The sequence below is a fragment of the Ambystoma mexicanum genome, chromosome 4q, assembly GCF_040938575.1.
Source record: "Ambystoma mexicanum isolate Mex_15411 chromosome 4q, UKY_AmexF1_1, whole genome shotgun sequence".
Taxonomy (NCBI): Eukaryota; Metazoa; Chordata; class Amphibia; order Caudata; family Ambystomatidae; genus Ambystoma; species Ambystoma mexicanum.
Window position 1 is genome coordinate 1,094,035,158 of NC_090928.1, and position 27,144 is coordinate 1,094,062,301.

Genomic DNA, 27,144 nt, shown 5'->3' on the forward strand with positions numbered 1-27,144 from the left:
CTGCTAACAAGTTGGCTCGGGTTGGTTGATCCAAAACGTAAAGAGCATGATACTGGTGTGGCTGCATATGCATAGCCTGGCAATGACATTGGAACACTATCCTGATAAGTCCATCCGTAGGTCCGCACACCCACAAGACTTGCTGTCATAAGTGTCAGTGATCATTGCCTGGCCAATAAGCCGGCTGACTAACACTTGTTGCATCAAGTCCTTTAGGCACGGATAGTAGATGGGAAGACATACCCTCTGAAATTTGAAGGCAGCGGATACTCACCGGGCAGACACACTAGCATTCACCTGAAGGATGGATTGTCTGTGCTGTGTTTGGTTTTGTTCTTATCAATAGCAGTTGGTCCTCAGAGCATAGTGTCCTGGTCGGTTGATACCAACTAAGTTTGTCCCCCAAATATGAGCGGGCAGAAACCTTTAAACTCTTAAAGATCAGACAGGCCACTTTGAAGTTAATTTTATCATCCACTGCTAGCCAAAGGGGGGCTGACACATGAGAAGACCTGCACAATCGACAAACTAATCTTACAGCAGCGTGCTGTGTTCTTTGTAGTCTCTGATGCTGCTTAGCCGGAATTCCAGCAAGAAAGTTGTTGCAGTTGTCCAGATGTGAATTAACTAAGGAACACACTGCAACAGTGTTAGGACTGATTTTCTATACTCTGGCCTGGTGGACAGATGTATAGAAGGCCAACCTATATTGTGACAGGGACAACTCTGGGGAGCTGTAGCCAAACCAGTTGAGGTAGCAGTGACAGGTGGTCTTGGCTAAGTTCTTCAGAGGTGGTGAGCTTGTAAGAGGTCACACAATGGGAATCAGAGATTACACTTAGATAGGATATATAAAAATACAGTTATTATTTATTGGCCAAAACACAATATGAAAAATGACTACTAGCAAGTAGAGATATCACACAACACTATTATACATCGACACGTATATACATTCACTTATTAGAGGGCATAATACACATCAGAAACTCCTGCAACAGAAAGGTTATATTAGTATTAGGCACTCAAGATCGACAGAGACGATCCCTAAATAAAGTCGTCTGGGGCCTTTTGCCCAATAGCTAAGGTTAAAGTTCCACAGAAGCTTTGAGGCAGGAAAAAATGCAGGTAGGTGAAGGGTTCTTAGGATTCAGGGACAAGTAAAACTAACTACCAAAAGACGCCCCAACTTTCAAGTTATGGCAAAGGCAAAATTGTTAGAATAAACATTTATTATAAGCCCTTTAATTTATAATGGGAGTACAGAGGTAGGTAAGAAGCTCTTTAACTTACTCTCTGTACTTTGATTCTTTCCCAGACTTGGCAGGACAAAGGAAGAGGGTCTGGGGATGCTTTTCCCACTGAAAGTCTCAGTCCTCGATTCACAGGGGTTGCATGTTCTAGCTGATCTCCGGTTGGTGTCTTTCACTATTGCAAGGACTCTCAATGGAAGATTGCAACAAAACACAATGCAGGAATCCTCTCAGGACTGGACTCGGATCAGATAAGCAGTTTTGGGTGGTGGTTACCACAACACAGTGACGCAAAGGGACTCAGCAGCCATGCTCAGAATGTCCCTCCTATCTTCGGACTCCTCAATGCTAGGTTCATGACATTTCGCAGAGATCAGTTTGTAGGGCCAGCTGGGCATCCCACAAGTTTCCGGCCGATAATCAGAATGGTGACGTCATAGCACGGTAGCGCAAAATCAAAGCTAGTCAACCACAGGGCTGTTCCGGGCACTTACAAAGGATTCCTTTGGCAGGGCATCAAGCAGACGTCAGGAATGGATGGTCCCGCCACTCCAACTGTCGCAGCTCTTTCGCACTACTGCTAAAGATCACAAGAAAGCCTGGGCTCCTCCAAGACAGCAGCAGAAGTTGGTTGCCAGGCCTTCTTCAGTCAGGTCTCAGGTTTCTTCACAGGTCTTGCAGCAGGATAGGATGGTTGGCTTATTCAGGTTTCTCCAGGAACTCTGGAGAATGGGTGCTAGGGTCTTCTTCTTATCCTAAAAAGTCAGGTAAGAGCTGAAACTCTCACTAGCCAATAGCAGGACTAGCCGACACACATACACACCCCAGCCGCGGTCCAATCAGGACCATTGGTGGGAAAATTCATGCATAACACTTAGACACACTGAAACCAGTTTGTGGATTGGGACCAGACAGTCCCATCCCAGATCCTGCCAGCAAACACACACAGCCCTCCAGTAGCCTGCCAGAAGCTTCTGCTTTCCCGGGGACTGGAAGTCCTTATAAGGATTTCCCTGGCCTCTCAACCAGGAAGAAGGCTAAAAGAGAAGATATCAAAGGAAAAAGGAAAAATCTCATGGCACGGCCATGTTTGACCCATAGCCACAGTTAGTAGCCAAACACGTTAAATTTGGTAAAACCTAAACTAAAAATCCCCAAAAGTGGGGAAAAGTCACTGCTGCCACCAACTTATCCTTTTAGCTCACCTAGAGTAACCAAAAGTGTTAGTCTAGGGCAAAACAAGCATTTAGCCCATTGTACTGCAGTTTAATCTGCTTTGTACACTGATAACAAGTTACCGCAAGTTATACAAAAGTAACCAAAAGTAGTAACACAGTAACACAACTAAGGGATGTGAAGGGTTTTGACCCATGCTGAATCAATAGACTGGGTAAATGTGGGGATGAGCTGTCGCCGCCCATCATTCCATCCCAGAGTCCAGGAGAACCACGCAGTTGTGCGCATACCAAAAGCGCCAGGGGTGAAAGGTGGTGCCAAAGGAAAAATAGCAGCACCTGTCAGAGCAAAAGCGCTTTTAAATCACCTCTGTTTCTTTGAGTGCAAGCTCCAAATGTCCATTCCAAACATTGCAAGATAGCTAATAGCGGAGACCTTTGTTCAAAAAATCTGTTTTACTGATGTCAAAAATGTGCTGAAATCATGGGCACAAGACCACTCTAAAGATTCAACCTTCTTGTGCGGGGGTTCCACATAACCACTCACATGTAAGGATGCCCATCAAAACAATAGCAAAAATCTCCTGTCAAATTCAAGACAACTCAAAAATGGATGCAATACCAGTACTCACCACTATCAGAAAGCCGGTGTTTTAAAACCACCAGACTTTTGTGTAAAACTGAACAGATGAACCCAAACCAGGCCAAGGAAAGACTTGGTAAGAGGTGGATACAATGTAAAACTATATTCTGAAATGACTTGAAGGAAGTAATTATTTAATGTATATGTAAAAATTGTAAGTTTGATTTAAACTGGGAACTAAAGTGACATTTAGCTGAATTCTGCCTGACAACTACCCCTGACAGGAGAAACCTGCTCAGCCACTCTTCCCAGGCTAGCTGCATCCTGCTGCCCCCACCAAAAGGAGATGACACCTCTCTGATTAGATTAGGGCAGAGACACAGAACAATGCACTGTCCTGGGCTCAGGCAAATGTTATATTGGGGGGGTCGTAAAATAGCTTCCTCTTGGGAGAAGTGGGAGGAGAAGTGCCTCTGGGAGCCACCTGAGCTGGAGGCGGGGACAGACAGAAGCTTCCCCCATGTGCTTTGGAACCTAAACCACACCCATCTGGGCGAGAGCATAATTTTAAAAAGATGGATAATTCAGAGTACGGACTGGTCATAATTATATAATTAATACCATTATCCTTGTGATTTTTCTGTGCACATTTTAAGAGGTGTTGGGACCCTGTGGTATGTTCTGGGGGGTTACTAGCGGAAAATAGGTTGTTACTTCAAATGTCTGCATGTTAAAAATCTGACACTTCATCAATTAATGTCCATACTCCTTGCGCACATTTGTGTAATTTTTGGTAAATGTCCGATATTGGTAAACCGACCAAAAAGCGCAAAATGTTGTCATTTTTTAATGCAGGCCCCCAGGAAGACCAGAGGCGGACAAGCATGGACCATAAGGAATATATAATGTGTACATGTAATTTCAACAAATTGCGTATCTGGGAAATATGTATTTGGATCAGAAATAGATTTGTGTGCAATTTGACAAGGGGAGGTTCCTCTGACCCATAAACAGACCTCATCATGATGACAATCCATTTCCTTCCCCCAATCATGGGAGAGGGGAGGATTGGGCCAATGACAAGTAGTGAGGGGCAGGCTTAGTGATGCTGCGCACACACCCACTTTCAAAACACATAAAAGGAACATTGAAACCCAGGTAGAGAGATTCATTTTCCATTTCTGCTGAGCATTTTGACGGCTGACATCCCATCCAGACAGAGACCAGAACCAGGGACCCATAGACTACAGAACTTTGAACCTAGAAGGCCCACTGCAAGCAAAAGTTTTCTCAGCAGGCCTTCAGAATCCAGCAAACCTAACCAAACTATTCAACAGCCGGGCGAGCTGTCTGAATTCTTTGCCAAGAACTTTTGCCAGTAGAATCCACTTGATCCGGACCGGAAAGCAGAGCAGTATCCAGAACCAGAGGCTGCTGTATCCAGAGAGGCTAGATCAGCAGAGCAGAGCTGACCCAGACGCTGTGAGCAGAACTGCCCGAAGTCCAGTTCAGTTGACCAGATCCGTGACGAGGCCCATTCATTTCAAAATTAGGAGTGAGTATCTGCCAGAACTCTGCAGAACCCAATCTCTTAGTTAAAATAATCTAATCCAAACTATTTTTAACCTAATTAGAACAGCCTCCTAGAAATCGTGTCATCTGCCATTTTTAAAGCTGCACAACTCTCACCTGTCAATTCTGCAGCTGCAAGCTGTCACCTGTCATTTTGAGTTTACTTTAAATACGAAAAACTACATTCACAAAATCGCCCGTATCTCTGGAACCGTTTGTCCTAGGAACGAGATTTAACTTTCCTCTGAAAGCTTAGAATCTAAGCCTAGAACCGACTTCCTACTCCTTATACTTTTACCGCAATCGCGATTTACGCACTCGCAAAATTTACAGCGATTTGCGATTTGGCCTGATTTCGTCATCTGTAAAAAGATAGCCGCTTTTGCCTGAACTGCTAAAATTCGTTTGCAACCTAATAACCATCCCTGAACCATTGTTAGGGCTGACCTGAACTACTGATTTAAAGTGTCTACCACTCACCCTGAATCTCTAGAGGGAATTAAAAGCCATTTTAGCACATTTCTCACTTCATTGTCATCACATTCAAAGCATTTTGGGCCTATGTTTCAAACTTCTACCTGTTTCCTCTAAGCTTGCTGGGGGTGAACTGAATTTCGTATTGTATTTGATTGCATTCCTGAGAACTGTGTGCTCCTCTTTCCATCTCCTTCCATTTCTTACATTGCATGGGGGGGGGGGGGTGAATTGCCAGAGAAAAAAGGAACATATTATCTCTTGTGAAACCATATCAGTTTTTTTTCTGTACCGCATTTATTCCACCTTGCATTTCCTTGAAACCATAAAGCATTTCAGCTACCTCATCCTCTATACTACTTCTAAGTAACAAAATCAGTTTACCAGTAGAACATTATCCATTGTTGATCACTGTCATATTTTAAGTGTGAAATCCAATATTAATTTATTATAAAAGTTTGATAGATATATATTGTTATATTTCTCAAATAAACCTTTTAAATTTGCAAAACACACCTACTTCTTGGCTCAGTGGGGTCAGGGGGATTCTAAGAGAGGGGTGTTATATAACGGTTGTCATCCAGAGTACATGAACTGGACCTAAAAATATATCAATAAGGGTTTCCCTCAGCATCCCAGACTAGGCATTGACTTTGCTGTAGTGTTGAAGTGAAGCCGCTTAACAGGGAAACAATGTTTCCCAGTAGTGACAGCCTGAAGGACATGTCAGTTTCCCAGTAACATAGGGCACTCCCACGAACCACAAACCTGGCTTTCGCTGCAAAGGTTATCCTGCCAGATACACCCAAGATTTTTAATTTTAGAGGCACATTTTTATTCAGCCCCCAAAAAACAAGTGTTTTGGGGATGCTTCCCTGCAACAAGAAGGTGTTTCGGTCCAAACTGGGAGACCTTGATCTTGGCCAGATTAACTTGCAACTGATTTTGTGACATGCAAAAGCTAAATTCGTCCAGGCACTGTTTGACCCTTAGGAATGATTCATTAAGATTCCCTATTTAGATGAACACCTGGGTGTCATCTGCATAACAATGGAAGTTAATCCGATGACTCATCAGGATGTCCATCAATGACCACAGGTAAAGATTAAAGAGCAGGGGTGACAATGATGATCCATGTGGTATTCCACAGCCCAGAGGAATGGAATCTGACAGAAACCCCCTATTTTAACCTGCTGGCTTTGGCCTGAACAAAATGAACTGAACCATTCCATGGCATGTTCAGAGACATTACCAATTTCTCTCAGGCGGCCAAGCAGGATCAGTTGGTCAACCGTGTCAAGGCTGCAGAGAGATCCAGCATTACCCATAATGAGATATCTTCTCTGTCTGCGACCTCTTGCAAATCATTCGGCCCTGCCAGCAGAGCTGTCTCAGTCCCAAAACTTTGTCTGTACCCAGATTGAAAGGGGTCAAGTTGGGACGACCTCTCGACATACCATTGCAGTTTGCTTGTAACAACTTTCTCAAGCAGTTTACCTGGCCATGGAAGCACTGCTATTGGTCAATAGTTATGCAGCGAAGATGAGTCTAAATTGGCTTTTTTCAGCAAGAGCATAACAATGGCTTATTTAAGGTCCATGGGCACTATGCCCTGCTCAAGAGATTTATTTATACAATCTGTCATGAATGGAACAATCTCCAATGCTAATCACTTCAGCAGCAATACCAATTTCTATGAAAAATAATGTGATGCACAGTCATCCATCTCCATAGTGTGGAGTGCACTTGCCATTGTTTCCCAGTTCAAATTCTGTTAAAGATGCCTGTGTTGCCGGTGTTGCCTGCTCACCTCCAATGTCTGTAACTTGCATCTATGGATTAAAGAAGCTGGACTGTGTCTTTGCTTGCTCTGGCCCATGCCCCCAGTGATTAACTTTGTCCAGCTGCAAAAATTTGCATTGTAGGGTGAAATTCCAACATGCTGTTAGGCCACCAACACACCACTGAGGACCCTTATTTGCTGCATTCTGCAATTCATCTGGATTACAGTTCAAGAAGATTGCTTTACTTAGTAACCTAATTTAGTCTAAGAGCTTGGGATACCATGTTATTAAGATGAACCTAACAAAATATTTGTATGCAGACCACAGAAAACTCATGCCATGCCTCTTCAAGGCCATCACATCTTCTCTTATTCCTTCTAAAAATATTGCGCAAGTGACAGGACATGAGAAAACCAGCAGGATGTATGGCATGGACGAGAGATGCAGAGTTATGCCTGTTAGCAGAGATTGAGAACACTGCCACAGGGCGATTCCAAATCTACGGCACTACCGGTGCAAACCCAGAAAATGGCACATGGGAAAAGAGATGCCACAGCCTAATGTGGCACCGCAGCGGCACTCCTAAATATGGGAGAATAGCTCAGGCACAAATCTAAAAGTCCCCTGGACCACCAGGGACAACTAGGGGAAAAGGCTCCATCCTTCCCGAATGGACTTACTGGGTGACCCCCTGGAAATAAGTGCTAGAACCCAAACATAAATATTAGTCCTCCTGGGTCGGAACGCAGTACAAGGGGTGTGGCTTAGCCTTAGGGCTCTTCTTATGACTTTTTGACTACACACACACCCTCCATCCCCTGCACGGTTGGGAAGTCCAGCCAGATTGGCCAGGGAAAGCTAGCCATTCCTGAGAGAGACCGAGGGAGATGGAGGAAAATAAGCAGGGAATAGGACACTAGAAGTGTGGGTTACCAGGGTGAGATCAGAGTTGGAGATGGAGAACAATCAAGACACAAGCAGGAGGGAGGAAGCAGCAGTGGAACGTGGCAGCAGATTATGAGGTATTGGCTAAAGAGGGAAAGTGATCTGAATTTTGAGTGTGGTGTTTTTGTGCCAAGTGTTTAGAGGACTTAGTGTAAAGAAAGTGATTGTAAAGCAGAGGTAAGTGAGTGAAAGGAGTATGCCTGACTTGTATGGGGAAGTGAATAGTAGTGGTTGTGAGGAGGTATTAGTAGTGTGCAGGAGGGAGTAGTAGTGTGGAGAAGGGAGTAATAGTGGGGAAGGGGGAGTTGTAGTCTGGAGGAGGGATTTGTTGTTTGGAGGAGGGAGTGGTGGTGTGGATGAGGGAGTAGTAGTTTGGTGAACGAAGCAGTCAAGTTGTGAAAGGAGGAGTAGCATCAATGGGTGGAGGCAATGTCTAGGATGAGCATGGCATTGTAGAGGCATGAGATTGTTAGGAGATGTCAGGATTAGGGGGAAGTAGTCAGAGTAGAACAGAAGAGGTGAGAGCGGGCATGTTAACACCAACCTAAGTCAACCAACAGGTAATTGCAAGGCCCTATCCCAAAATCTCATTATATCACTACTGGATAGAGCAGGGATAGTTAGGAAGTCCATAAGGGATAACAGACAGACAGCTTCAAGATCATCACCTTTAGTACAAGTCAGTTTTAGAAATTTGTGGGATCAACTTTCAGTAGCACTAACCAGGATTATGGGCGCCTAGGTTAGGGAGGAGGTTTGATCACTCGCAGTCTGTAGATCACGGCACCAGAAGCTCGCATCACAAAAGCCCATGCACAAAAGTGCACCATGTTGTGCCCCAGGCTTCCAGCGCCTCCCCCTGCAGATTGTGAAAAGGCGCAGGGAGCCAGGGGCTAGAGCCTGCAGCAGGTAAGTGGTGGAGGGTGCAGGTGGAGGGGGGCAGAAGATGCTACATAATGGCCCAGGGATCAGGAGGGTCCCTCGTTAAGGAAAGGGAAGAAGGTCATGCACAACAGATCACACCTACTGGATTGGGACCTTTTCTGCTGCAATATGAGGTGCAAACTTTTGTACGAAGCCTTCGGACATAGAACCAGTTTGATATTAGACAAGCGAATGAGGGATGTTGTAAGTAAGGAATGGTATCAAACAGTAAGACAGACTAAAGTGATCACAGTTCAAGAGTGTTTATTGAACTTTCACATGGATTGGTATAATGCCTATCTAATCCTAAATCTAAAGATGGGAGCAAGCTACGACCATCAAATAATAATAACGCAGTACTAGTGGAGTCTTGTCAAAGTAAAAGGGCCTATACTAATAAACCTATTGCCAATCCTTACTTCTAAATACAAAAAGTGTGGGAAACAATGTTATGCAAAAGAAAAGTGTTCAAGAAATGATATGTCAGGATATTTGAGCCATTGGCTCCCCTTTCCCAGGTTTTCGGGACAGGACAAGGTGGCACACTCGAGCTTAGCACACACTCTGGCTTCTCTGGCACGAGGATGATCTTCAAAACCTCTACATCAGGGCCTTCTGTGCCAAAGTCTCTTTGCCATTCAAAGTCTCATATTTTAGAGGGCCTGATGAGACAAACAGCAAAGTTCCTTTCTTCTCAGGATTTCACATGCACAATTTCTCTGGGATTTACTGTTAACCCCAGGTCACCCTCCACCAGGCTCAGACCCAATTTAACACAATGTTCTTAATTGATCTCCATCGATCGGGCTCAGACCATTTTATCTAATTTTTCAATCGTTCCTTTTCTGTATAAAAAATCAAAGACTTTTGGTTGTGTGCTGGATTTTGCATGACCTGCCGCAGGACCACTTCATTTCACAAAATCTTTTTCTTTACACTTATTGCCTTTTACTTCTGCCACTTCTCGGCTGTATACCTTACAGAGACCTTCGATTGTGCATGCACAGGTTGCCGGACCACTCTGTCAATGAAAGTGTATCATCAGCAGTTGAACTTTACTCACGTCTTTCATCACACGTATTTTAATAATGTGCGTTCCAGTGCTCAGTATACAATGTTGTAGCTTGCAGCCTTGGCTTCAACACAGATCAGTCTTGTATATATGTCTCCCCAATTCACTGACTGTGTTGATTTCTCTGTTGCTACTCAGTTCTTGGATACAAGGATGGTACCATGGTGGCTGCTGCTTCTCCCCGACTCAATAAGTCATGTAGAAAGAGCGGGGGAACCTCTGACACACAATGTTGGATTCTTCAGACTTGTCTCCAGTCCTTAAGCTGTCGAATCTTGGGGTCTCTTCAACATAACGGTTTCTTTCCAGAAAGGTCAAAGGAATTTCCCTCCTTGTAAACCCCTCATAGTTCACCATATTTCATCCCAATTCAGCTACCGTCTGGAAACTGCTGTTTCCTTGTGTGCTTTGCCTCGCTCAGAGTGTGCTTTTGTGCTCCACCTTTTAATGCGTGTAGGGAAGCTTAATATAAGTCAGGTGTGAGTGTCGGTCAGTAATTACCTGACCTCGCCTGACCATTGTATGGGGACACGTCAGGTATACTACTCGGGTGTTAGTCAGTTTTCTCGCAGAGCGGGCTGTCCATGTGAATTTGTTTGTGTAGTAAAACGGGAGGATAGAGTTCCTATGTATCCTACCTGGTAGGATGGTGTAAAGGTGTTACAGGGAAGGGAATAGCGCATCTTGCCATCTGATGTCCCCCTCCCCAAAGACCACTCACCCAGGTGATCCTTGCTCACTGGTCCACCCCCAGGAACTGGATCCAAAAGCAATGGCTGTGTCCTGGCCACCTGGATGACAGATCCCCGGGGACTGGTGGGGGAGACATCTTCTGGTTTCTCACAATGGCCATAGGCCCCACAAATCATTTACTAAAAACCCTTGAATCACCTCTGAGACTGAGAGTGATTCATCAACCAACTGTGACAAAATTAAAACAGTTTTATGACACTGATAATCACCATCAGATGGTACTTATTGTATATTTGCCTTTTTGTTGGAATACACATTCATGATCGTCCATTCCATCCTCAGTGATCGCCTCCGTGCCATAGGTATTTTAGGGTCTGCTCTCTCCTGGTTTTCATGGATATCAAAGTGCATATCCCTCCTTGCTATTGTTCACCCCCTCAGTTACATTTTCCCAAAGGACGCCTTTCTCTCTCTCCTATTCTCTGCAGAATTACTGTTCAACCCCTTTCTTTCCTGATCAAGTCCTTTGGATTTTCTTTTTATGAATCTGCCAATGATACTCAACTCATTCTTCATTTCAAAGTTGAACAACAGTTCGGCAGACGTTATATTCCAAGACTCTCAAAAAGGATATATGATATGATAGGTTATTTATAACACACTTAATACCCAGAGGTTTCTAAGCACAGACCTGGAGATCGAACCTGTGTTGCTCTGTGTGCTTCCAAGGCAAGAATGTTGCCCCTGAGCTATCCACCCAAGTGCAAGGATAAATGCGCACAAGATAAGATAAAACAATGAAGAACATGACTGTTATAGGCAGAATTTGAATATAACGTCTGCCGAACTGTTGTTCAATATCAAAGCCTGCCTCATTTTCTAAGAACACTTTCTTTCAATAATAGCATGTTTTTAATATACTTTTTTTTATGAGAGCAAGAAGGATTCTCTTTTTGTTGAACAAATGGGACAGTTCAATCTTACAGAGAGTGTGGAGTTGCCAAAACAATAACGCCACTTTTCCTTCATTAGTGCCGCAAAAGCAAAGGCCAGCACAGGAGGGCCTCCATTTCACAAAATGGCTGCGCCCCTGTGCTTGCTTTTGCGAATTTTGAGCTTGAATAGCTCAAAATTTTACATAGGAAGTTTTAAAACGGAGACTGCTAGTATTTTTGTTTTTATGTTGCCTATCTATTTTTTAAATAAAAATGTTTACTAGACCATCCCTTTAAGTTTTACAATTTGCTCTTTTAGGAAGCCATTGAGGTTCTCACAAACACTGTTTGGTTATGGGTGGTAAGCAGACAAAAATGTGTGCCTAGCATCCAAAAAGAGAGTAATATGTTTGAATATTCCATTTACAAAATGTGGTCCATTATCAGATTTGAGTACTTCACACACACCCGACCGTGGTAATACCTCACGCATGTGGAACTTTGCTGCACATGTGGCACCTGGATATGTGAATGAGCCTGCTTCAATCCATCGAGAAAATGAACATACAACTACTGGCAAGTACCTCTAACCATTACCAATTTGGAGGATATCTACATAATCGATCTGCAAATGCTGAAATGGTCCAGTATTGCTGCACTGACTGATCCCAAGGTGTGCCCAGTTGTGCATTTTTGGCCCGTCAGACAGTTTACAATGATATTTGCAACATGTTAATTCAAGTGTGAGACAAACCAGTCCTCCGGAATCAATTCTGCAAGGGATTCCCTCAATGTGTCTGCTGGGTGGTGCAACTGGTCTAGTGATAACTTGAGCAGCCCTAGAGGCATGACTGGTTTCCCGGTGCTGTCCTGCCACCACATTGCATCTGTGGGGACAATGTACACCCCTTTCTTTTCCATAATTACGTTTTTTCTGATGGTGCCCTTCCACACAATTCTGGTTTCTGTGCTATGGGTAGTGTATAAAAAACACTCCTTCATATCATGTTGTATGCACGTGTGTATTGATTTGGTACAGTAACAATATCAGGTAACCAGAGAAATGTGCTGCTCTTTTTGCTTCTAAATATGCTGTTTGATTCCCGTGAGAAATGAAGTCCGTCCCTTTGGTGTGCACTGCACACTTCACCACGGCTATGGCCGATGGGAGTTTGAGTGCATGTATGAGCCTGTTTAATAGCAGTGCATGCTGCACTGGTGGGCTGTCTGCGTGTAAGAAGCGGCACCTCTTCTAATGTGACAGTCCTCCGTGCATATTTGAGAACACTTAGGCAGAGTCAGAGTACACCATTACTGCCTCATCGTCATATGCTTTAAGTGCCAACATTAGCGCTATTAATTCTGCTGCTTGTGTCGACAAATCCAATGGCAAAATTGCACTTATCTCTGTCTCAAAAGCTGTCATTCAGTTCTGTTTTTACTACTTGTGTCACAGTATGCCTCTTGCCTATGTCCTGGTCTAATGTTGATGACTCGTCAATGAAAAGAATTGTCCCCCCTCCTAGGGCATTTTATTTAACATGTGGTAACTCATCATAGTATTGAGTGTACTTAGTGCAATTGTGCATGTTGTCTCCTTCCTTCACTGGTTTTGCTACAAATCTGGCTGGGTTCACTATTCTGCATCTTACAATTCTGATCAATGGGGTTGATTTAATTATCTAATATCTGGAGGATCGCTGTGTCGTCAATGTGCTTTGGGATTAGCGAGGATAGCAAACAAGGCATGCTCAATGTATAATGTTACTGCACAGCCCCTAGGAATGCTGGGGATTTCTCAATTGTGAAGGCTGCTGCTACCAACGTTTGTTCACATGGGTAATGGCCTCTCGTTACTGGATCTAGGATCCCACTGTAAAATGCTGGTGGCTTGTACCCCATGAAAGTTTATTGTGTGACAACAGTTGTCTTCACAACTCTGTTTGAATGAGAAAATAGAATAAATTCTTCATTATAACCAGGGATCCCTAACACTGGTGCTGTACTGATTGCTAGCTTCAGTTCATAGAAGGCATCTATCATCTTGCCGGTCCAGGCAATATCACTGTTTTGTTTCTGTGCCTCTTTCAGTCCTTTTAACCCCTTAAGTACCAAGGACGAGGTATCTCATCCTTGGAATTCCCTCCAGGGTGCCAAGGACGAGATAGCTTGTCCTTTTTGGCATGTTGTTTTGAGCGATCCCTGCAAAGCAGGGATCGTTCAAAACAGTAATCCAACCAACGGGCTATGTGAGGGGGAGGTCCCCCATTCACTGCCAGGGGGCTGGATTACCTTCAGTTTCACGTCAGTGTACGTAAAGCACGCCAACATGAAAGTGAAAGTAATTTTCACCGCAGCAGCCATTTCGGGCTGCTGCGGTGCAAATAAAAGGTGAGCGTTCACCTTTCTTCCCCTCGATCTCCAGCTGTATTTCAAGCCGGAGATCGAGGGAGGTGTTGTTGGAAAGGGGAGATTCTCCCCTTTCCAACGACACCCTTTGTGATAGCATTGCTGGGCGCGGATCGGGCGCAGAGAGCGCGATCCGCACCCAGCAATGCCACTAGAATACCAGGGATACATTTGTGATGTGGGGGGAGGAGGGCTGCTTACAGTAAGCAGCCCTCTCTCTCCTGGCCCCCAAAGCATGGGGGCACATATGTGCATATCCCTGGCGGAAGATGGCTGATCATCTGCCCCCAGGGAAGGGGGCAAAATAAAAAAAAATAACACAAAAAACAACAACTGGGATGGGGCGTGGGGGTGGGGGGATTCTTTTGCCCCCCTGAAAGGGAGGTGGCCCTCCCTCTCCCACACCAAGTGGAAAGGAGGGGCACCCCTTGTAGCCCTCCCTGGGGACAGATTTATTTCCCCAGGCAGGAGTACATGAGGTGGCCCCCATTCTAATTGGGGGGAGGGCCACCAGGAATAAGTGTGCAGGCCCCCAAAGGATGGCTGATCATCTGCCCCCAGGGAAGGGGGCAAAATAAAAAAATAAAAAAAATGATAAAAAAAATAAGGGAATTTTGGGTGGGAGTGGGGGGGCACTAGCCACCAGGGATTTATTTTACAGAAAAGGGGGGTGGCCCTCTCCCCCTCACCCCAAGGGGAAATGGGGACACCCCTTGTAGACCTCCCTGGGGCCAGATATCTGCTCCTAGGAAGGGGCATCTGCCCCCAGGGAGGGCTGAATGAGATGCCCCCCTGCATTTGGTGTGGGGGGAGAGGGTCACCCCCCATTACATTAGAAAATGACCTGGCAGTTTAGGGTGCCCCTCAGCCCACCCTAAAGTGAAGTGTACCATTTTCCATTTTTTCTTTGTTTACGAAACTTGCCTTGGCGCAGAGGGGCACATTGGTGTGTGTTACGCTCACCTGACTCCTGTGACCTCTTCTAAGGTGATGCGCAGGGTTCGGAAGACAGACTGGACTGGGCCCCCAAATCTGGCTTGTCTGGCTCGCAGAAGTATCCTTCTGTAGGCGAAAATAGGGGATTAACTGTCTGCGGGGTAATGCAATCGGCCTCCCACTTTCCCCTCTCACCCTCCTTGAAACCCTTCTGTGATTTCACGTAGCGTCTCACCTTAGGGTCTGGAAGGACGAGCTCTCCATCCTGCTTCTGATGCATGGGCGCATTGGTATCCAGTTACTTCACTGGATTTTCGGATTGGTGAGAACCAAACTTGCTTGGCTTCCAGGTAAGTTTTTTTGATGAGAGGTTCCCCTTGAGTCCATGCATTAATGTACTAATGCTAGTGTCTTTTTCCCCATAGGGGCTGGGGTACGAAAAGCCGGGGAACAGGAACCGACCCGAGATGAGAGGTGAAATCCTTGTAGAAATCAGGTAAGTCTTTAATGAGCGTTTTTTGGTAATGTCTTTTCATTCGCTCATTAACGCTGATGTCTTTTTTTCCCCTTAGGGGCCGGGGTCCGGAAATGCCAGGATGCGGCGCGGACCCAAAATGAAGAGGGAATGAATCAACAGGTAAGTCTTAACATGGAGATTTAGCTTTCCTTATTCCCCTTCTCTCTCTCACCTTTTGTTCTGGTCTTTTTCTCCCTAGGCGCTGGGGCGTGACTGCGAATCCGGATGATCGCTGCTGAACATGGAGGCGCCCTGTAAAGGTGAGTGGAATGCGGCACTGCAGCGATCGACGCGATGAGCTTTTAAATTAAAGTCTTCCTTTTCAGGATTGTCGGCGAGATGTCTCCGGGATGCGGCTTTAGCAGGTAAGGACTTTTCCTTCTTCTGTTCTCTTCTTCTCTTCCTTTGCAGGTGATCCAGGATGCTGGCAGGCGTGGCAGAAGTCAGGATGCAGGAGCAGACACGGTGAGCGTCCAGCTGCTAGATGCAGAACAACGCGAAGCACGTGTGGCTGTTCGGGTGGGGTTTAAATAGCCTTGGAAGAAGTTCCAGGTATGTATCCTTCCTCCAATAAGGTATGTATCCTTCCCCGACCATGCCCGGATGGTAAATTAGTCCCACAGGTAAAGTAGTTCCTTTCAGGCCTCAAGGAGGCCGGGATCCTGCAGCATGGTCTGCATCAGGTAAGTGCACCCAAGCATTCCCATAATGAGCCTGGCGCCTATGGCGCCAGGACTGATGTCTTTTATGAGCCTGGCGCCATAGGCGCCAGGACACTGTCCAAAGGGCCCCTATATGGGGTTGCTGGGTCCTTCCTTGGGGACTGGATGTCCGCTTTCGGGGACGCCAGGCTTGAACCGGCTCCCCGGGAGCGGACATCATGACAGCACTCCCCCCCCAAGGCCTCTCCCAAGGTTGTTCCCTCCGGGGGTTTTGGTTTGTTTGGGAAGAGTCGGTGGAATTTCTTGACTAATCGAGGTGCATGCACATGGTCGCTGGGTTCCCACGACCTCTCCTGAGGTCCGTACCCCTTCCAATCAATTAGGTAGAACAGTTTTGACCTAAACATTTTTGAGTCTAAAATGTTCTTCACTTCGAATCCGGGCTCCCCATCTATTAGAATAGGTTCTGGAGGTTTGAGTAGTCGGGTTCCGGGTACCACTGGTTTCAGAAGTGACACATGAAAAACAGGGTGAATTCGCATATCAGCTGGTAAATCAAGTTTAACAGCCACTGGGTTAATTATTGCCGTAATAGAATAAGGTCCCAGATATTTTGGGTTAAAGGTTCGAGGCCCTTTGAGTGGTAAATGTCTGGTAGCTAACCACACTTGATCCCCAATCTGATACGGAGGTGCTTCACTCAGATGTAGATCAGCATTCTCCTTGTATTTTCTCTTGGCTTGTTGTAAATGCGTAGTTGCCTCTTTGAAGGCTTGGGTAATTGTAGAATGCAGATGTTCTACTGCAGGCATTCCGAGGTTCTGAGGTGAGTCAAGGTTTGAGGTTCGAGGGTGATGCCCAAACAAAGTATAAAAAGGACTTTGGCCAGTTCCAGAGTGTACCGAATTATTATATGCATATTCGGCTATCCAAAGAATGTCTTTCCAGTTGCTTTCAGATTGCTGTAACATACACCATAAGTACTGTTCAAGAGTCTAATTTGTCCTCTCGGTCTGACCATCGGTCTGAGGGTGGTGACTGGTCGATAATCTTACGTCGATCTGCGCCATTTGACAACATTTGCGCCAGAAGTGGGAAATGAATTGGCTTCCCCGGTCAGAGATTAGTATAGATGGGAATCCACGTAGCTGAACAATATTTTCGAGGAATTCTTTAGCTAGGACAGAAGCTGAAGGTAAACCTTTCAAAGGAATAAAGTGGGCCATTTTGGAAAACAAATCCACAATGACCAGAATAGTATTGTAACAACAAGGAGGCAGGTCCATAATAAAATCCATTGATAGGGTGTGCCAGGGTGCTGGTGGTATGTCTAGAGGTTGAAGGAGACCGGCTGGTCTTTTCTTTTGACTTTTATTTTGGGCGCAAACACCACAGGACATCACAAAATATTTAACATCTTTTCGCCAAGAGGGCCACCAAAATTGACTTTTCACCTTTTCCTCTGTCTTGGCAATACCGGGGTGTCCCTCTATTAATTTATCATGATAACCGGAAATAGCTAGTTCGTGTAATTCCTTATGTGGCAGGAATAAGCGTCCTTGGAAATAAGGTAAACCATTATCTATGGTAAAGTCTGATCCCTTTTGTATCCATTCCTGCAAGGTTGTAGGGTCCAGGAGTTGTTTCACTCTGGCTTGAATGTCTTCAAGCGTCTGTAACAAAGTCATGCCTAGAATCCTCTGTTCAGGAATTATTGGTACTGGTTCTGAGTATGTATGAGATTCTCCCATTCCAATTCGGGATAAGGCGTCTGCTTTGCCATTCTTGCAGCCAGGTCGATAGGTAATCACGAAATCAAATTCAGCGAAAAACAAAGCCCATCGGAGCTGCCGTGATGACTGAGCCTTGGCGGTTTTCAAATACTGTAAATTCTGGTGATCAGTGATCACTGTGATGGTATGTCGAGCGCCAAGCAGATAATGCCGCCAGGCTTTAAAAGCGGACTTAATGGCTAACAGTTCTTTGTCTGTGATTGCATAATTAACCTCGGGTGCCGAGAATTTTCTGGACCAAAATGCTATGGGATGCAGTTGGTTGGTTTCGGGATCTCTTTGGGAAAGGACAGCTCCCATGGCTAGGCTGGATGCGTCAGTCTCGACGACATAAGGGAGATCTGGACGCGGGTGTTTCAATATAGGTGCGGAGGTAAACTTAGCTTTTAAATCCTGAAAGGCCTGCTCGGCTTCTTCAGACCATTCAAAACGTTTATTTTTCCTCAAGAGTGCAGTAATGGGTTGTACCACGCGTGAAAATTCCGGGATAAACCTGCGATAGAAATTGGCAAAGCCGAGCATGCATTGAACCCCTTTTACAGAGCTAGGTGATGGCCATTTGAGGATGGCATCCACTTTTCTTGAGTCCATTCGGACTCCTTTGGGTGTCAGGATGAAACCTAGAAACTCGACTTCTGTGGTATGGAAAACACATTTCTCCAATTTAGCAAATAGTTTGTGTTGGCGCAGTTTCTCAAGTACTGCCCTGACGTATTTTCTGTGATCAGATTCCGAAGAGGAGTACACCAGAATGTCATCGATATATACGACAACACAAACATCGATGAGTTCCCGAAGGACATCATTCATGAAGTATTGGAAGTCAGCCGGCGCTTTACACAATCCGAAAGGCATCACCTGGTACTTGAATAATCCGTATTTAGTACGGAAGGCAGTTTCCATTCATCGCCTTCTTTAACTCGTACCAGATGATAAGCCCCCCGGAGATCTAACTTGGTGTATATGCAAGCGTCTTTCACCTGGTCAAGGAGTTCAGGGATCAGGGGCAGAGGATAACGGTTTTTAACCGTTATCTGGTTCAATGCGTGGTAATCGATACAAGTTCTAAGGTCGCCTTCTTTTTTGGGCACGAAGAACAAAGCCGAGGATGCCGGGGACTTTGACGGGCGAATAAAACCATTAGCTAGGTATTGATCCAAATATTGTCTCAAATGCAGATTCTCAGGTTCGGTAAGGGCATAAATCCTGCTACAAGGGGGTTGTGCACCGGGCACCAGATCGATTTGGCAATCGTACGATCTGTGAGGAGGTAACGTGTTGGCCTGTTCCTTTTGGAAGACGTCCTGAAAGTCTTGGTATTCCGGAGGTAGTTGCATGGGGGCAGAGGTTACAGATGCTAGATTAATCTTCAGGTTTTCTGGGTAGCAGGTTTGTGTACAATCCGGGAAGTTTATTCTCTTAGCTCGCCAATCAATTCGAGGATTATGTGTCTCTAACCAAGGGATTCCAAGAATAACCTGAAACTGAGGAGCCTTGATTACATTAAACACAACACCCTCCCGATGGCCGTCGGGACCAATAAGAGTCACCTCAGTAGTGGAATGTGTTACCGGTCCAGAGGCAATTTCAGTTCCATCGACTGTGGTGATGACATCTTTGCTGGTTTTAGGACGGAGAGGGAGGTTAATCCTAGAGACCAATTCACGATCCACATAGTTTCCAATAGCACCAATATCGATGTATGCCTTTATTGCATGCAACTGCTTAGGCTGTTCTGGATCTACGAGAACCATTGGCACAATGAAATGCGAGGTCTGAGAGTTAGTTTTCAAGCTCGGCAAGCGGACCCCTACACTTTTCAGGCAGAGTCGTTTCCCGAAACAGAGTCTTCATGGTTTTTATCAACGGCTCCTACCGCCTTTCGGGGCGGTTTAGCTGGGCAATCTCGTAGAAAGTGTCCAGAATTTCCACAATAAAGACATAATTTTAACTGCCGCCTCCTTTCACGCTCCTTTTGAGTTAAGGGTCCTTTAACCCCTCCAATTTGCATAGGCTCAGAGACATCAACTCCCTTGGGATTAGCATGGGTCTTGACCAACACCCGGGTCTCAAACCTGGACCGATCTGCTTTTCTATTTTGAAGTCTGTGATCCAATTGGACCACTAAGTCTATATACTCTGTGCATTCTTGGGGCGGATTTACAACTTGGGCCAAGACATCTTTAAGTTCTCCGTGAAGGCCTCGATAAAACAACATGACTCTTTTATCCTCTGGCCATCCCGTTTCCACAATAAGTCTATTAAAGGTTGCAATATAGGATAGGAGGTCTTGATTGCCCTGTCGCAGGGATAGAAGTTCGTCATCCAGATCCTGCCCCTGAGAGTGTTGAGCAAATAACCTTTCCATGCTTGCTTGAAACCTTTGAAAGTCACGGAGAATCGGGTCATCTTGAGTAACCAGTGGAACTGACCAATCGGCAGCGCAGCCGCTGAGATATGACAATACAAAGGCTACCTTGGTCTGATCATTAGGGAAGGCCCCAGGTCTGCATAGGAAGTGCAAACGACACTGATTCATGAATATGGCGAATCGTTTGGGGTCCCCAGCAAAGCGTTCGGGTGGGGCCTGCGGCATGTTTCCAGGTAGATTAATCTGCACAGGGTTACTGGAAACCACAGGAGCGGGGTTCCCTCCAGAACCGGGTAGAGGAGTTTGCCCAGCTTGACCTTGCAAAAGCTGTATGGCCAGGTCATCAGTTCTTTCCTTTGATATTATTAATTCCCTCCTGAGGGCATTAGTCTCTTGACGAGCGGCATGTACTTGAACCCGTAATTCCCCCAGTAATTGGGCCAACTGATCAGTCTCAGAACTTTCCATAGCACCTGGGTGGGAATTTGTAGGAAGGCTTTGCATTCTGTTACGCTCACCTGACTCCCACGGAGGCGCTGGCCTGGTTCGCGCTGCTGTGACCTCTTCTAAGGTGATGCGCAAATCTAGCTTGTCTGGCTCGCAGAAGTATCCTTCTGTATGCGAAAATAGGGGATTAACTGTCTGCGGGGTAATGCAATCGGCCTCCCACTTTCCCCTCTCACCCTCCTTGAAACCCTTCTGTGATTTCTCGTAGCGTCTCACCTTAGGGTCTGGAAGGACGAGCTCTCCATCCTGCTTCTGATGCATGGGCGCGTTGGTATCCAGTTACTTCACTGGATTTTCGGATTGGTGAGAACCAAACTTGCTTGGCTTCCAGGTAAGTTTTTTTGATAAGAGGTTCCCCTTGTGTCCATGCATTAATGTACTAATGCTAGTGTCTTTTTCCCCATAGGGGCCGGGTGTAACGCTCACCTGATTCCCGCAGAGGCGCCGGTCTTGACTGGGTGAATGCCGTATCTTCAAAGGTGATGTGTAACACACGGTTGGCTCTTTGGGCTGGACCTCTGTGCACTGTATGTCTGACTCGAAGAGTAAGATGTCTTAGGTAAATGAACGCCGAGCTCTCCATCTGCCTCGGGGCAGGGTGCCGTAACCAGTTTCTTCACTGGATAAGGGTGCAGGCCTCTTGACCTCAGAGGACTACTGTCCGTCGTTAACTGCACAAACGGTAAGTTCTGGGCACTTCAAATGTCTTAAAAGTCTTTTGTAATGATATCTCTTGTTTTGCAGGGTTCCGGCGATGGCGGATGGCGGGCTGATGAGAGTTGAGGATCGAACCCGCGTGAGGAATAGAAGCGCCTGGAAGCACGTAAGTAAGCGCTTGTAGCCTGCTTCACGATGCGCACTAACTGTCCCTTTTATCTTGCAGGTACAAGTTGGGAGCTTTAGAGAAGCTGAAGGGTGCTGGAATACCCACTGGATTCGGCGTGGGAAGGAGTAATGGCACGTGAGTAATAAAGTTGCCCAATGTCTTTAAACGCACCTCCTTTTGTCTTTCAGATGCGGGATGCAGCGCCGAAGGCCTCCGGAGCGTGCGAAGAGCTGGTAAGCTTTGGTCTTTCAGATGCCGGAATGCAGTGCGAAGACCTCCGGAGCATGCGAAGAGTAGGTAAGCCTTTGTCTTTCAGATGCCGGAATGCAGCGCGAGGCGTTGGTGACAGCCGATGGACCAGGTAAGAGATGCGCTGCCACTGAAGACCGTAGTGCTAACCTGTTCTTTCTTTGTCTTTACAGGTGCTGCTGAAGACTGGATTCCAGGATGGTAAGCCTTTGTTCCCTTAGGCCCAGGCTCAGAAGCAGAAGACACGATGAGCGTTCTGCTGCAGAGAATGCAGAATAACGCAAAGCAAGATTCATCCATCGGGTGTGGTTTAAATAGCCTCCTGTAGTGCTTAGGTGTCTCCTTCCACAGCCACGCCTAGGTAAGAAAAGAGTTCCTGCTTTCCAGAAGAGTTCCAGTGTTCTGAACCTAGGGAGTGGCTCCTGCCCCACCCAACAGGAAAAGTAGTCCCAAACAGAAGAGGATCAGGGGTTCAACTAGCAGGTAAGTAAGCAGCATGGTCTGCTGCAGGTAAGCCCACCCAAGCATTATGAGCCCGGCGCTTCCAGCGCTGGGACTGGGCATCTTTATGAGCCTGGTGCCACTGGTGCCAGGACAGGGTCCAAAAGGTCCCAATTGGGACTATCTGGCACTCGGAACCGGGGTTATGGGTCTGCTTCCAAGGGAGTCGGGCAAGTCATGATCTTTTGGAAGCAGAGATCATGACACCGGGGTACAAGGAAAGCCGGGGAACAGGCACCGACCCGAGATGAGAGGTGAAATCCTTGTAGAAATCAGGTAAGTCTTTAATGAGCGTTTTTTGGTAATGTCTTTTCATTCGCTCATTAACGCTGATGTCTTTTTCTCCCCTTAGGGGCCGGGGTCCGGAAATGCCAGGATGCGGCGCGGACCCGTAATGAAGAGGGAATGAATCAACAGGTAAGTCTTAACATGGAGATTTAGCTTTCCTTATTCCCCTTCTCTCTCTCACCTTTTGTTCTGGTCTTTTTCTCCCTAGGCGCTGGGGCGTGACTGCGAATCCGGATGATCGCTGCTGAACATGGAGGCACCCTGTAAAGGTGAGTGAAATGCGGCGCTGCAGCGATCGACGCGATGAGCGTTTAAATTAAAGTCTTCCTTTTCAGGAATGTCGGCGAGATGTCTCCGGGATGCGGATTTAGCAGGTAAGGACTTCTCCTTCTTCTGTTCTCTTCTTCTCTTCCTTTGCAGGTGATCCAGGATGCTGGCAGGCGTGGCAGAAGTCAGGATGCAGGAGCAGACACGGTGAGCGTCCAGCTGCTAGATGCAGAACAACGCGAAGTACGTGTGGCTGTTCGGTGGGGTTTAAATAGCCTTGGAAGAAGTTCCAGGTATGTATCCTTCCTCCAATCAGGTATGTATCCTTCCCCGACCACGCCCGGATGGTAAATTAGTCCCAGAGGTAAAGTAGTTCCTTTCAGGCATCAAGGAGGCCGGGATCCTGCAGCATGGTCTGCATCAGGTAAGTGCACCCAAGCATTCCCATAATGAGCCTGGTGCCTCTGGCGCCAGGACTGATGTCTTTTATGAGCCTGGCGCCATAGGCGCCAGGACACTGTCCAAAGGGCCCCTATCTGGGGTTGCTGGGTCCTTCCTTGGGGACTGGATGTCTGCTTTCGGGGACGCCGGGCTTGAACCGGCTCCCCGGGAGCGGGCATCATGACATGTGCCAATCTGGCCCCAGGGTGACCAAACCTTACTGCCCCACCCACCGGGGGCCTGTCCCACACATTTTTGGTGGCCCTCTGCCCTCTGCCCCACCCCAAATGGAGGGGGGTGTACCTCACACAGCCATTTGTAGGAGGCCCAGGGAGGCCTGCATGAGGTGCACCCACAACTTGTTTAGGATGAGGAGGGAGAGGGCCATCAAAAATTGTGGAGCAGACCACTCATCCTTCCTGCAGCCTAAGTAACCAACCCATTAATCCCTTCTGGAGGCCCTAATTCCATCAGCTAGCCTATCCGGAGCCAGGGCCCAACGCTCTTCTCGGAGAGGCGACATGGGAGCGACTGGCAAGCGGCTTCCTCCCAGCATCCAGGGCTTATCCGGCGGCGGAGTCCGGGATCCTCCGGACCTCAGGGAGGTGGGGGTGTGACTGGGGCCTGGGGGGATGCTGGCCGGCCGTTGCTGCCTAGAAGACCTAGTGGCGCCCCCGCCACCCGGGCGGTGCACTCCTGGGGTCACTCCTGAGTCCCCCCCTCCTTGGCATCCTTGGACACCCTGGCCCACCCTCCCAGCTCGACTTGCAGCCTGGGACCCTTCTCTGGAGGCTCACTGGACTCCCCTGACTGCCTAGCACCACCCTCCCTTCCTTCTTCAGGACACTACGCTGGTGACTCCTCTACTCCGGCTCAATCCTAACGCTGCAGAGGCTCATACTGATGATCCCCACCGCAACCGGCGGGCTGGCTGCTTACCTGGGGCGCTCCTGTCCATAGTCCAATGCAGAATAACGCAAAGCAAGATTCATCCATCGGGTGTGGTTTAAATAGCCTCCTGTAGTGCTTAGGTGTCTCCTTCCACAGCCACGCCTAGGTAAGAAAAGAGTTCCTGCTTTCCAGAAGAGTTCCAGTGTTCTGAACCTAGGGAGTGGCTCCTGCCCCACCCAACAGGAAAAGTAGTCCCAAACAGAAGAGGATCAGGGGTTCAACTAGCAGGTAAGTAAGCAGCATGGTCTGCTGCAGGTAAGCCCACCCAAGCATTATGAGCCCGGCGCTTCCAGCGCTGGGACTGGGCATCTTTATGAGCCTGGTGCCACTGGTGCCAGGACAGGGTCCAAAAGGTCCCAATTGGGACTATCTGGCACTCGGAACCGGGGTTATGGGTCTGCTTCCAAGGGAGTCGGGCAAGTCATGATCTTTTGGAAGCAGAGATCATGACACCGGGGTACAAGGAAAGCCGGGGAACAGGCACCGACCCGAGATGAGAGGTGAAATCCTTGTAGAAATCAGGTAAGTCTTTAATGAGCGTTTTTTGGTAATGTCTTTTCATTCGCTCATTAACGCTGATGTCTTTTTCTCCCCTTAGGGGCCGGGGTCCGGAAATGCCAGGATGCGGCGCGGACCCGTAATGAAGAGGGAATGAATCAACAGGTAAGTCTTAACATGGAGATTTAGCTTTCCTTATTCCCCTTCTCTCTCTCACCTTTTGTTCTGGTCTTTTTCTCCCTAGGCGCTGGGGCGTGACTGCGAATCCGGATGATCGCTGCTGAACATGGAGGCACCCTGTAAAGGTGAGTGAAATGCGACGCTGCAGCGATCGACGCGATGAGCGTTTAAATTAAAGTCTTCCTTTTCAGGAATGTCGGCGAGATGTCTCCGGGATGCGGATTTAGCAGGTAAGGACTTCTCCTTCTTCTGTTCTCTTCTTCTCTTCCTTTGCAGGTGATCCAGGATGCTGGCAGGCGTGGCAGAAGTCAGGATGCAGGAGCAGACACGGTGAGCGTCCAGCTGCTAGATGCAGAACAACGCGAAGCACGTGTGGCTGTTCGGTGGGGTTTAAATAGCCTTGGAAGAAGTTCCAGGTATGTATCCTTCCTCCAATCAGGTATGTATCCTTCCCCGACCACGCCCGGATGGTAAATTAGTCCCAGAGGTAAAGTAGTTCCTTTCAGGCATCAAGGAGGCCGGGATCCTGCAGCATGGTCTGCATCAGGTAAGTGCACCCAAGCATTACCATAATGAGCCTGGTGCCTCTGGCGCCAGGACTGATGTCTTTTATGAGCCTGGCGCCATAGGCGCCAGGACACTGTCCAAAGGGCCCCTATCTGGGGTTGCTGGGTCCTTCCTTGGGGACTGGATGTCTGCTTTCGGGGACGCCGGGCTTGAACCGGCTCCCCGGGAGCGGGCATCATGACATGTGCCAATCTGGCCCCAGGGTGACCAAACCTTACTGCCCCACCCACCGGGGGCCTGTCCCACACATTTTTGGTGGCCCTCTGCCCTCTGCCCCACCCCAAATGGAGGGGGGTGTACCTCACACAGCCATTTGTAGGAGGCCCAGGGAGGCCTGCATGAGGTGCACCCACAACTTGTTTAGGATGAGGAGGGAGAGGGCCATCAAAAATTGTGGAGCAGACCACTCATCCTTCCTGCAGCCTAAGTAACCAACCCATTAATCCCTTCTGGAGGCCCTAATTCCATCAGCTAGCCTATCCGGAGCCAGGGCCCAACGCTCTTCTCGGAGAGGCGACATGGGAGCGACTGGCAAGCGGCTTCCTCCCAGCATCCAGGGCTTATCCGGCGGCGGAGTCCGGGATCCTCCGGGCCTCAGGGAGGTGGGGGTGTGACTGGGGCCTGGGGGGATGCTGGCCGGCCGTTGCTGCCTAGAAGACCTAGTGGCGCCCCCGCCATCCGGGCGGTGCACTCCTGGGGTCACTCCTGAGTCCCCCCCCCCTTGGCATCCTTGGACACCCTGGCCCACCCTCCCAGCTCGACTTGCAGCCTGGGACCCTTCTCTGGAGGCTCACTGGACTCCCCTGACTGCCTAGCACCACCCTCCCTTCCTTCTTCAGGACACTACGCTGGTGACTCCTCTACTCCGGCTCAATCCTAACGCTGCAGAGGCTCAGACTGATGATCCCCACCGCAACCGGCGGGCTGGCTGCTTACCTGGGGCGCTCCTGTCCATAGTCCAATCAGTTTCTACTGACCAGCCCGTGAGCGCCAGAACCAAGCTATTACCCCCCTCACACTAGTGGATCTCCCTCTCCCCTCTCATCCCTCTACATAAGGGGATCTCCGGAGTCTGACAACCCTTCTCAGCGTAAGCATAGCAGGCACAGAGATACTGAGGTCCAACCCCTGCAGAATGTCAAAGTCAGCTAAAACAGCCAAATCTCCGGACATCTCCACCATGCTGCTAGCAGCAGATAGGACAAAGAAATCAGACCCCCCCCTAAATGAACCCCACTGAAAATTCCCGAGGAGCAAGGAATGTTAGCCACTAAGGAAGACATCCAGGCTTTCATGCGGGACATCAAAGCGGAGTTCCGGTCGTGCATAACCGAGCTCACCACGTGGATGGAACAGTCAGATCAACGACTCACTGAAGCGGAACAGAGACTGGGCGAAGTGGAGGACCTAACCGAGAGTGACAACGCCACAATCCTAGACATGAGACGCGAAATCCAGGCATTGCAAAGTAGGAGTGAAGTGCTGGAGTTTAAGCAGGAGGACCTAGAAAATATCGCGCAACGAAATAACCTGCACATTCGAGGGGTCCCATAGACCATCCAAGACAAAGAGCTGCCAGAATACATCGGCAATTTCTTCCAAGCGCTCCTCCCAAACATGGATAAAGCCCAATTTATCCTGGATCGCACTCATAGGCTGCGCCCGAGACGGGGGTGGACTCGGACGGCCCCTCAGACGTCATTACCAGGGTTCATTTTTACGCCACTAAAGAGGCCATCTCGGCTATAAGCCGCACTATGGACGAGCTTTT